This window comes from Tenrec ecaudatus, chromosome 2 (assembly GCF_050624435.1).
Source record: "Tenrec ecaudatus isolate mTenEca1 chromosome 2, mTenEca1.hap1, whole genome shotgun sequence".
Classification (NCBI taxonomy): Eukaryota; Metazoa; Chordata; class Mammalia; order Afrosoricida; family Tenrecidae; genus Tenrec; species Tenrec ecaudatus.
Window position 1 is genome coordinate 192,671,554 of NC_134531.1, and position 11,270 is coordinate 192,682,823.

Genomic DNA, 11,270 nt, shown 5'->3' on the forward strand with positions numbered 1-11,270 from the left:
CATGGCCACTTGGATGCTGCTGCTGGACGCTGTCAGTAGTTTCTCACCCGGGGGGACTCTCCCTCTCAATGCACAGCTACCACCTCGGGCTTCCCGTTTCGGGGCCAGATGACCAGGCCCACTTTCCTCAGGAGCCACTGGCAGTTTGACCTGCCCACCTTCTTGTGAGCAGCCTATCGCTCAACCTTTGAGTCACCTCGGTCCCTAGCCACACCTGCTCACAATATTTACATTTTTAGGGCTAGGATTTACAAAATTTACAATATGTAAAGGTTATAATTTGCATATTTGGGGGAGTTTACATGTTGCGGTGAGGGGGCCACAATTCAAACCATCAGAAATGCTATGCTTGTGGGGGTGGCAGTTTAGAGGAGGGAGGGGGGAAAAGAAGAGCTAATATCCAAGGGCTCAAGAAGAACGATAATGCTTCGAAATGGATGATGTCAATAGTTGTACATGTCCGCTTGAGATAACAGATGTATGGTTTGTTATATGTAAGAGCCCCCAAGAAATGATTGATTAAAAAAAGAAAATAAAAGAGATGCTATGCAGTTATGAAAAAGATTGGCAGTGTTCCCCATGTGGATATGGACTGACCTTCAAGGTAGATGTTACATGGAAAGAAAAGAGGTGGCCATCTAGCTGAGAAACAACAAAGCCCACCTGGAAGAAGCACACCAGCCTGTGCCGACATGATCGCTGAAGACAAAGTGGGTGCATAAGCAAATGTGGTGAAGAAAACTGATGGTGCCCGGCTATCAAAAGATATCGAGTCTGGGGTCCTATAGGCTGGAAGATAAACAAGTGGCCATCTAACTGAGAAACAACAAAGCCCACATGGAAGAAGCACACCAGCCTTGTGAGATCACAAGGCATCAAAGGGATCAGGGATCAGGCATCAAAGACCAAAAAATTCCCCCCCAAAACCGTAGTATTGTGAATGAGGGGGAGTGCAGAGTGGGGACTCAGGGTCCACCTGTGGGCAATTGAACATCCCCTTGCAGGAGGACCTTGGGGAGGAGATGAGCCAGTCAGGGTGCAGTGGAGCAATGATGAAAAATACAAATTTTCTCTAATTCTTGAGTGCTTCCTCCCCCCAACTACCATGACCCCAATTCCCTTACAAATCCGGCTAGACCAGAGGATGATGTACACTGGTACAGACAGCAACTGGACACACAGGGAAGCACTTGCATCTAAGATCCTTGCAAGAAAGCTCCGAGTGGGATTAGCATTCCAAGGGCCCAGGCCCAGGGGTGGAACCGTGGGGCCCCGTGTGGGCACAGACTGAGGACAGTAAGTCACTTCCTGAGAGCTTGTCATGTGCAGGGAACGCTGTGGAGTGTCTCTTTGAATCCCTAGTGGCTACGCATTGGGCTGAACTGCAAGGCCAGCAGTTCGAACTCACAAGCTGCTCTGTAGGAGAAAGGGGAGACTCTCTACTTGCATAAAGACGCAGTCTTGGTGTTACCCTGTTTATAGGGTCGCTACGAGCAGAATGGACTTGCCGGCAGTCAGTTTGGTTTGGTTTGGCAACCTCGACCCTCGTGGTCACAGTCCTGGTGGCCTAGTCGTGACTCGCTGGCTGCTCGCCAGAAGGCCAGCCGTTGGAAACCATCAGCGATTCCTTGGGAGAGCCACGAGGGCTTCTATTCTCGCAGTTACAGCTTCAGAAACCCACAGGGGCCAGGTCTACCCGGTCAGACGTGAGAGCGGGCCGGCAGCCTTCTGAAGACAGTCCCACCGCTGAGGGAGACGGACCACATCTAGTCTATCAACAAGCCTCTCAGCTCCCCTAACCCCTCTTCCCTCCGTCTCCACAGAGATGCATTTTGCCTGTGGGAAGGACATGGATTTTGGGAGAAGGTAGAAGCCATGGGGGTTAATTGTGTTCCCCATGAAGGTAGCTGCCGGCTGCTGTTCCATGATGTGGTACAATTTCACATGATGTTGGTGAGGTCATTCCCAGAGGAGGGTGAGTCCTAACCTAATCGCTTCTGAGCTGTAAAGAGAGACAGATGGGACAGAGAGGCCACCATGTGCTGGGAAAGCAGATGTTCTGGGAAACTAAGGAAGGCCCGAAACTACTGACCGGCTGAGAGTCCACGGCGCGGAGCCTCTGAATTAGATGGTCAACCTCTAGAGCTGTCAGAAAGTACCTTTCTGTCTTGAAAACTGCCCATTTGTGGCATTGCTCCGACGGCAGCAAAATATTCACCCTGAGACCCAGCGGGTCTTCTCAACAACGCCTGTCTCCTTCCCGCGACTCCCCATCGCATGTGACGTCAAATCTAAACTCCTGGCCCAGGTTCCTAGCCAGGCCCCATCTAAAGTGTCCTCTCCGCATCTCCTCTCAGTTCCAATGGCACTACAGGACGGTCACATCGTCTGCGGTCCTGTGGCAGCGGGCCTCGGCTTTCAGCATGACATGTGAAGGTACCTCTTCAGCCTTTGTCCCACTGGTTTCTACCACAACATCCTGGCTGCTTCCTTCCAAGCACTTGTCACAATCTGTGACTATTAAATTCATTTATTTGTTGTTTATTTTCTTCATCTCCCAGAGAGACCTAGGTCACAGCTGTGACCTCAGTGCCCAGAACCGTGTCCGCCAGGCAGAACTTTCAGTACATGGGTGTTAGATGGCCACGGGATAAGAAGGGCAGCAGGAGCAGCTGCCAGGCAGCCCCTCATCACTGACTCCTTTGTGCTTTATTGTCTCCAGGATCAGGTGCCCAAAACAAGCAGGGCAGAGGAGTGAGGGGATGGAGGGGGCAGGCCTGGGCTCAGCCAATGGTTTCCTGCTGAGAGAGTGCAGCTGGTGACAGGGCCATCAGCAGACCACGGGGGGGGGGGGGCACCCCACGCTTGGTCCATGAGTGCACTGTGTGCCTGGCTGTCCTGCACACAGCTTTCCAACATGTGTTTCAGGCCTGGCTGAATTCACTTGCTTTGCTGTCAGGAATTGGGAGCAAGCAAATAAGAGCCAGATGACTTGGGAAATTGCAGTGAGTCGGAGGGAGTAGATGGTTCAATGGCTCCGTGGCCTCTTTAACTGAACTGATGTGGCCTGGCAAGTTCTCCTGAATCTGGAGGTGTGCCCAGGTCTCCGCCCACCTCGGGTTGGGAGAGTATAGGCCGTACAGGCTGCTTGTCCAGTAGGCTGCTAGAACAGAAATGCCCTGGGTGGGTGACTATAGAACAAAGATGTACTTCTTCAAAATTCAGGAGGCTGAAAGTCTGTATTTAGGACACGCTCCTCCAAACTCACCTACTCATAGCTTGACTGTAACTGTTTACGGGAGTAGAAAGTCCTTCTCCCTCAGCTGCTGGTGGTTTTGAACTGCTGGCCATGTGAATTGCAGCCCAATGCGTAACCAGTCCACTCCCAGGGCTCCCGTAGGGCATGGCTCTAAGCGGAGGTTTTCCTTGTTGGTTTCAGTTCCTGGTACTCACTATCACGGAGTCCATTCTGATTCACAGAAACCCTGTAGGACGGAGCAGTGCGGCCACCAGGAGTTTCCAAGACTGTCACTCTTTATAGGAGTAGAAAGCCTGGTCTTTCTCCCTCAGAGCAGCTGGTGGTTTCAAACTTTTGGCCGTGTGGTTAGCAGTCCACCATGTTACCCACCGTGCTACCAAGAATCAAAACCAAACTCACTTCCATTGAGACCATTCTGACTCATGGCGACCCTAGAGGACAGGGCAGACCCGCCCCTTTGGTGTCCCAAGGCTGTACCTCTCTGTGGTGGTAAAAGCCTCGCCTTTCTCCCACAGAGCCAGCCTCGTGGTTATCAGCCCCGCTGTCTCCACTACGCCGCCAGGGCTCCACTCCAGAGCGCCTTCATTCTTGGTTTCCTGGCTTGACTCTCCGTGGCTTGTCTTCTTTCTCCAGTATTTGTATTGGTGCTTATTCTACTCTTAAAAAAATCATTTTATTAGGGGCTCATACAACTCTTATCACAATCCATGTCTACTCTTTTTATAAATCACAACAGATTAGGTTTAGGATCTACTACTTTATGGTGATTCACCTCAACTGATTGATTACATTAGAGTGCCTTGTGGAAAGTGATCCCATTGTATTACCTTTGATGTAAGGTAATTGGAGGTCAAGTCTATACAAATGTTTAACGCACTCGACTGTTAATAAAAGTTTGGAGGTTCAAGTACCCCCAGAAGCATCTCAGAAGAAAGGCCTGGTGATCTCCTTAGGAACGATCAACCGCTGAAACCCTACAGAATGATGTTCTACTCCAAACACATGGGGTCACCGTCAACTGGTGTTGACTCAATGGTAACCTTTATTTTTAAAGGTAGTTACATTACATTAGATCGCATTACGGAAGGTAATCTGCTCGACCTCAGGTCAGTTGACTCAGTCCCATGTAACGATTTCATAACAGCAATTAGATTAGTGTTTAGCCAACCCACTGGGAATCATGATCTGGCCAATTTTGACGCATAAAGCGAACGATTTCACTTAATGTTGACATTTAGCAGAGGTGTGTGTTGGGGGGTGGGGTGGGTGGGTGAGAAACCATAAAGGCCACCCAGAGCTATGAGGTCCTCTGGGTCCAGCCCAGAAAATACTGATGGAGTAATTTCCAAAGGGCATGTTCTGGCTTCAGTGAAAAGCAAACTAGGATGAATAATCCCCCTATCCTGAGAGGTGTTCAGCAGCTTCTGCCCCGTGACATTCCCCAGCAGGTGAGGGCTGGCTTCCTCCCCCTGGCCGCTGAGGCCATTGTCCTTTCCCAAAGCTCCTCATTTGCCACCACTGCCCCTGGGCTTCTGACCCCCATTCTGCCTGCTCTCTGCCCTTCCCAATAGGTCCTCGTTCTGACTGAGACCTCTGTTCCCCCTCTTCAGGCAGCTTCACTAAGATGCTCCAACTCTGGAAGCCCAAACCTACATCTGCCGCAAGGTCAACGGACATCACCTGTGTTTCTCAGGGGTGTTTCCAAAAAGGAACAGATCGGATTAAGGACTTCTTAGTCCAGTTTTGAAGAAATGAAATGAGGATTGGAGGTTAGCAAATCGGGAGACAAGAATATCAATTAGCGAGCCAGGCACTTAGCGTAGACTTGAGATTGGCTCTGATTGCGCCAGTCGCCTGAGGAAAGGGTGGAAGTCTTGAGCCCAGGCGCTTCCACAGTAAGCTCTAGATCCCAGACAAGTGTCCGTAGCCTTACAGGCCAAGGTGCCTATGAATTTTAGCATTTTTATGAAGAGATGTCTCAGTGTCTTTTTCCATTTACCCAACTTGTAGTTGACTGATTTTTTTGTATGGCATTTTTTTCGGCATATCTGGGAAGTTTTCAGCCCTTATTTCATCAGTGTTTTCCCGTGCGCCTTTCCTTCTGTCTTCCTGGTATTCCCATTATGTTACGTATGCATGTTGGCAGACTTACAGGTGGCTCAACGTTTTCTGAAGCGCTGTTCATTTCTCTTCATTCCATTTTCTCTCTGTTCTTTGGAGTGCGTAATCTCTGTTGGTTTATTATTAATTTAGCGGACACTTCCTTCTGCCAGCCCAAATTTCCTGTTCAGCACCTTTAGTGAATTTGTCATTTCATTGTACTTTACCTTTCCAGAATTTTTCATTACATTCTTTTTACTATTTTCCCTCCTTATTTATATTCCCTATTTGGTAAGACATTGCCCTCATATCTTTTAAGTATGGTTTCCTTTAGTTGTTGGAACATAGTTCTAAAGGCAACTTTGAAGTCTTTGTCTAATATCTGTTTCCTTTCACAAATTCCTATTAGCTTATTTTTGCCCTGCACACACACACATTCCTGTTTCTATGCATGTCTCACACTTTTCTGTTGGCAAGTAGACATTTGATCGATTACATTGTAGCAACTTTGGACGTGGATTCCCTTTTTTCCTTTCCTAAGGCTACTTTTTCCTTAAAGAAAAATGGGATTATGATGAGAATATGAAGCTTGAAGAATCAATGGAAAGCTGTTGTTTTTTGGTGCAGTGAGTCAGCTCCGATCCACAGCGACCCTGTGCCCAAAGAACGAGTGACTGCCCAGCCCGCAGCACCCTCACAGCGCTCCTGAGCTCGAGCCCACTGCTGCAGCCACGCACCAGTCACCTCCTGGAGGGCCTCCCCTTCTTCCCCTTCCAACTGTTTTCTCCTTTTCGTTCCTTCTTTCTTTTAATCATTTTATATGGGGCTCATACAGCTCTCATCACAACTCATCCATCCATCCATCCATCCATCCATCCATCCATCCATCCATCCATCCATCTACCCATTCACCCATCCACCCATCCATCCATCCATCCATCCATCCATCCATCCACTGTGTCAAGCACATTTGTACATTTTGTGCCACCGTCGTTTTCAAAATATTTTCTTTTTACTTGAGCCCTTGGTGTCAGCTCTTCATTTTCCCCTCCTTCCCTCCATCTCTCCTTCCCTTGATAATTTATAAATTATTATTATTTTGTCATGTGTTACACTGACTGATGTCTCCCTTCACCCACTTTTCTGTTGTCTGTCTCCCGGGGAGGGGGCTATATGTAGATCATTGTGATCGGTTCCTCCTTTCTCCTTGAACTTTCCCCTTCCCCTCCTGGTATCGCTGCTCTCATTATTGGTCCTGAGGGGTTCATCTGTCCTGGATTCTCTGAGTTTCCAGCTCTTATCTGTACATGCTCTGGCCTAGCCATGTTTGTAAGGCAGAATTGGGATCATGATCATGGGAGGGAGGAAACATTAAAGAACTAGAGGACAGTTGTGTTTCATCGGTGCTGTGCTGCACTGGCTCGTCTCTTCCTTGGGACCCTTCTATAAGGGGATGTCCAGTTGTCTACAGATGAACTTTGCATCTCCACTCTGCACACCCTCATTCACATTAATATGATTTTTTTGGTACTTGGTCTTTGATGCTTGATTCTTGATCCCATCGACACGTCGTGATTACACGGGCTGGTGTGCTTCTTCCATGTGGGCTTCCTTGCTTCTCAGCTGGATGGCCACTTGTTTATCTTCAAGCCTTTAAGACCCCAGACGCTATATCTTTTGATAGCTGGGCACCATCAGCTTTCTTCACTACATTTGCTATGCACCCATTTTGTCTTTGGTAATTGTGTTGGGAAGGTGAGCATCACGGAATGCCAGGTTATTATAACGAAATGTTCTTGCGTTGAGGGAGGCCTTGAGTCAAGGTGGGGCCTTCATCTTTTTGGCTGTCCCTCTACTTTACCAAGCATGATGTCCTTTTCCAGGGACTGGTCTCTCCTGACAACATGTCCAAAGTATGTAAGACCAAGGCTCACCATCCTTGCCTCTAAGGAGCGCTTTGGCTATACTTTTTCTGAGACAGATCTGTTTGTCCTTTTAATAGTTTATGGTACTTTCAATATTCTTATCCAGCACCACAATTCAAATGCATAGATTCTCCTTTAGTCTTCCTTATTCAGTGCCCAACTTTTAAATTTTTTAAATATCCTTCTTCCACCAGAAGCAGTATTCTTTTTTGTTTAGCTGTCAAGTTTATTCTGATTCTTTTTTAAATCATTTTATTAGGGGCTCATACAACTCTTATCACAATCCATACATACAGCAATTGTATAAAGCACATCCGCACATTCCCTGCCCTAATCATTCTCAAAGCATTTGCTCTCCACTTAAACCCTTTGTATCAGGTCCTCTTTTTTCCCCCCTCCCTCCCCGCTCCCCTCTCAGTGCCCAGCTTTCACATGCACATGAGACAATGGGAAATACCCTGGCTTGGGTCAGGCTCATGGAAGAACTACCGAGGCTTGGGTCAAATCTCTGCCATCACCGTAACTTAGCAGCTCTCAAGGCACTATTCTTCCCTGCCTGTGACCGAGTCAGCGAGGAGAATCCTCTTCCATGTCCCCAAGGAAGGTCTCTCATGGACCCAGCTGGGATTTTATATCCACCCTCGGTCCAATCAGTTGTCAGGAAAGCTTCAAGCAATTTGTTGTTTTTGATATGATCAGATACATCTTCATACGTGCAGCTCAGTGACATTAAGTGTGTTCATTATGTTACTCTGCTGCCCCTCTTAATCAGCTCATGAGGACTGGATGGTTTTGTGTTTTGCCTGTTTATCTTTGTGTGACTTGACCAGACTATTTAGTGAAGTTTATTTCACCCCACGGTGTGAAGCCATGGGTGCTGTCTCGGCGGGGGCAGGCTGGGGGCCACACCCTGGGGTGACAGTGGCTTCAGCAGAGCTTCTTGGCCTGTCCCTTTCCTGGATCTCTTAGTTAAGTTGTCTGTCTCATCTGGTGGTTCCCCCCCCCCAATTAGGTTCCACTAATTGCTCCCTGACAGCTCTGCTGTTTTTGACAAGGCCCTGGATCAGACACTGATCCAATTAAGGTCAGTGAGCAGAGGTAGTTTTTGAGGCCAGTCTTTGGGGTTTGTTCTGAGCCCAGCAGGACTCTTCTTAGCTGTCTCTTTCCACGGTTCCTCGGTGAACTAGCTGGTCCATGGCTTAGATTGTTGCTTTTAATTAAGAGGAGCTATTGTTTTCTAGCGTGCGTGCCCTTAGGCCTAAATCTCCCAGCACTCTGTTTCAAATAAGTTAGTTCCTTTAGGGAGCGCTTCGAAGTTCTCTTTCTTCAAGGACGCCCACTCTCCCCAGCATGCTGTCCCTGGGCACCGGTTGGGCAGTAGCCTCTCCACCATGGAGCCTGTGCCCTGAAAGAGTGGAGGGAGGGCCACGCGGGCTCTGGGCTTCATCAGCAGAGTCCTCCTAAAGCGGAGCCTCTGTCCCGTGGAAGGAGACTCCAGTCGTTTCAGCTGAGAGTTAGATGGGCTGAGGGCTGAGCAAGTGGCTTTCAGGTAACCCTTGATGGAAGCCAAAGGGAGAGTGGGCCTGTTGTCTGGAAAAACCGTGTCTGTCGTGGCGCCTCTAGGGAGCTGGGTGGGGGAGGTGGGAATGAGCAGTCTGTGGCTCTAATACCACAGACTTTCCCCGTGCCTAGCAAGCGTTACTAGTTTTTCTTGAATCAATTTTTCTTCCTTTGTTGTGTGCTCGTGGGACAGTTTGCAGGAACCTTTAAGTGGTGTTTTTCCATAGGTCCCGGCAGTTTGGCTTGGTTTGTAGGAGAAAAGGTCCAGGGAGCTGGCCACGCCACCGTCCTAGAAGCGGCACTCACGGCTCTGTTGTTTGAAACCATTTTACGGTTCCAGGAAGAACCCTGTGACTCCCCGGTCACTCCCTCTGGCTTCCTTCTCCCTAGCCCCTGGCAATGCTAACGCAACTCCTGTCTTAATGGGCTATGCGGTCTCCTGCGACTGGCTTCTTGAACTCCGCCTAATGGCTTCCAGGTTCATCCGCATTGCAGCCTCTATCAGTGCCCGACTCCTGCGTGTTGGTGAATACGATCCCTTGTAGGAACAGCCACATTTTCTGTTTATGGACAGTTGGGTTGTTTTCATCGCTTGGTTATTATGACTAATGCCATTAGGAATATTTACGTAAAATTTTTTTCACACATGTTTTTCTGTTACTGAAAACAAAACAACACAAAACAAACCCCCCCAAACCTTTACTGCTGTCGGTTTAATTCTGACCCATCGTAACCCCATATAGGGTTTCCCGGAGTGCAAACCTTCATGGGAACAAGCAGTCTCATCTTCCACCCTTGGAGTGGCTGGTGGTTTTGAACCATTGACCTTTTGCTTAGCAACCCAACACCTAACCTACACAGCCACCAGGGCATTGTTATTACTCTTTGGCATATATATATATAGACTTTGTGGTCTTACGCGTTCACATTTTTTTTAACAAATTGTCGATTTATTTAATATAATTGCAAATAACTAGAATACCATGAACGTAGGATGAACATCATCACTCATGACATGGATCGTAACACCCAAAAAGAAATCATTTTGCAACCACCACTTGCTCTCTGTGAGTGCTTACACTGAGGTGTCTGGGAGGTGACCTGCCAGGGTGGGCCGGCTGCTCTCCTGGGAGAAGGGCCCGCAGCACAGTGACCCAGCTCAATCCTCCGGCGGGGCCGGTGCCATGGCCTTTAAACAGCAGTCTGCGAATTCCACAAACAGGGGTTCTTGCATGCAGACTCTCATGAGCTCTGCTTTGTCTTCTCCCTGGTCGAGGCTGACCATCAACTGGCGTAGGTGCGGGTTCAGCAGTAAGCTCCGCAGTGGCGCTGAGTCCCCCAGAGTCTTTAAATTCTGCAGGGAAACTTTGTCCTCCTCCTCATCACTATTGAGAAAATCGGCTACCGATGACTCATCGTCTTGGTTTTCCACAGGCTTCGTAGTTTTTGTAGGAAAGGATGAATTTCTTTTTTTCTTTGTGGGGTGAGTTTCTGAGTTGCACTGTTCTTTGTGCGTCCGAAAGCAGGTCACGGAACAGTAGGGGCCGCGGCAGGCCGGGCAGCGGTACTTGGGCTTCTCCAAGCAGACCACGCAGAGGACGGTTCTACAACGGAGAGACGCCATGGCGAAACGCCGGAGACTGCAGAGACTGCGGCCCACCCCGCCGCCGGCTCCTGGCACGCCGCGGGTCACGCGTTCACATTTTGAGCAAGCTCCAGAATGTTTTGACAAGGGGGACGTCATTTTACAATCCCACCAGGAAGATACGATGGCTCAATTTCTCCCACATTCTTAACATTTGCTGTGGGCTATTTTTCAAAAGTGATATTTTATTCTATTTTCAGTGAAGAATTATATAGCCGTGCAGTTTCCCCTTCAGCCAGTTTGACACAAATCATTTGGGGATGTTGGTTCCATCCGTCACAGCGTGTGAGCAGCTTCGTGATTTCTGTTCTAGAGGCTGTGTCCCCGTTAACCGACTGTCCCTGCGTGCGCACATTCCCACCCGTGCTTACAGTAATCATTGGCTATCTGGCTTCATGTAGGCGATTTTTAAAAGGAGCACAAAACCTAAGGGAGGTCGTCATTATTTCTCGAGCCAATGTGCTATTTCGTCCCACGGTGACCTCAGGGGTTCATTTCAGTTCAAGGTTTAAGATGATCCCAGGGCAAGAGACTTGAGCAGGTCTCCAGTCTCAACCAATCCAATAGGCCTGTGTTTTGCTTTAAAAGAAACGAGGTTATATTTCACACTCCCCCCCCCCTATGTTACTGTCTTTATAAAGGAGTCTGGTGGTGCGGGGGTTATGCACTGGGCCGTGAACTGCAAGGTCAGCGGTTTGAAACCACCAATCGCTCTGCTGGAGACATACCAGGCTTTCCACGACCGTAAAGAGTTACAGTCTTGGAAACCTGTGGTGGCAGT

General features: G+C 48.7%; 1 pseudogene; it reads right to left on the reverse strand.

Moving 5' to 3' along the window:
- Window positions 1-9,866: 9,866 nt before the first annotated feature.
- Window positions 9,867-10,482, reverse strand: LOC142441146 (zinc finger HIT domain-containing protein 3 pseudogene; annotated as a pseudogene).
- Between the last annotated feature and the right edge of the window lie 788 nt (window positions 10,483-11,270).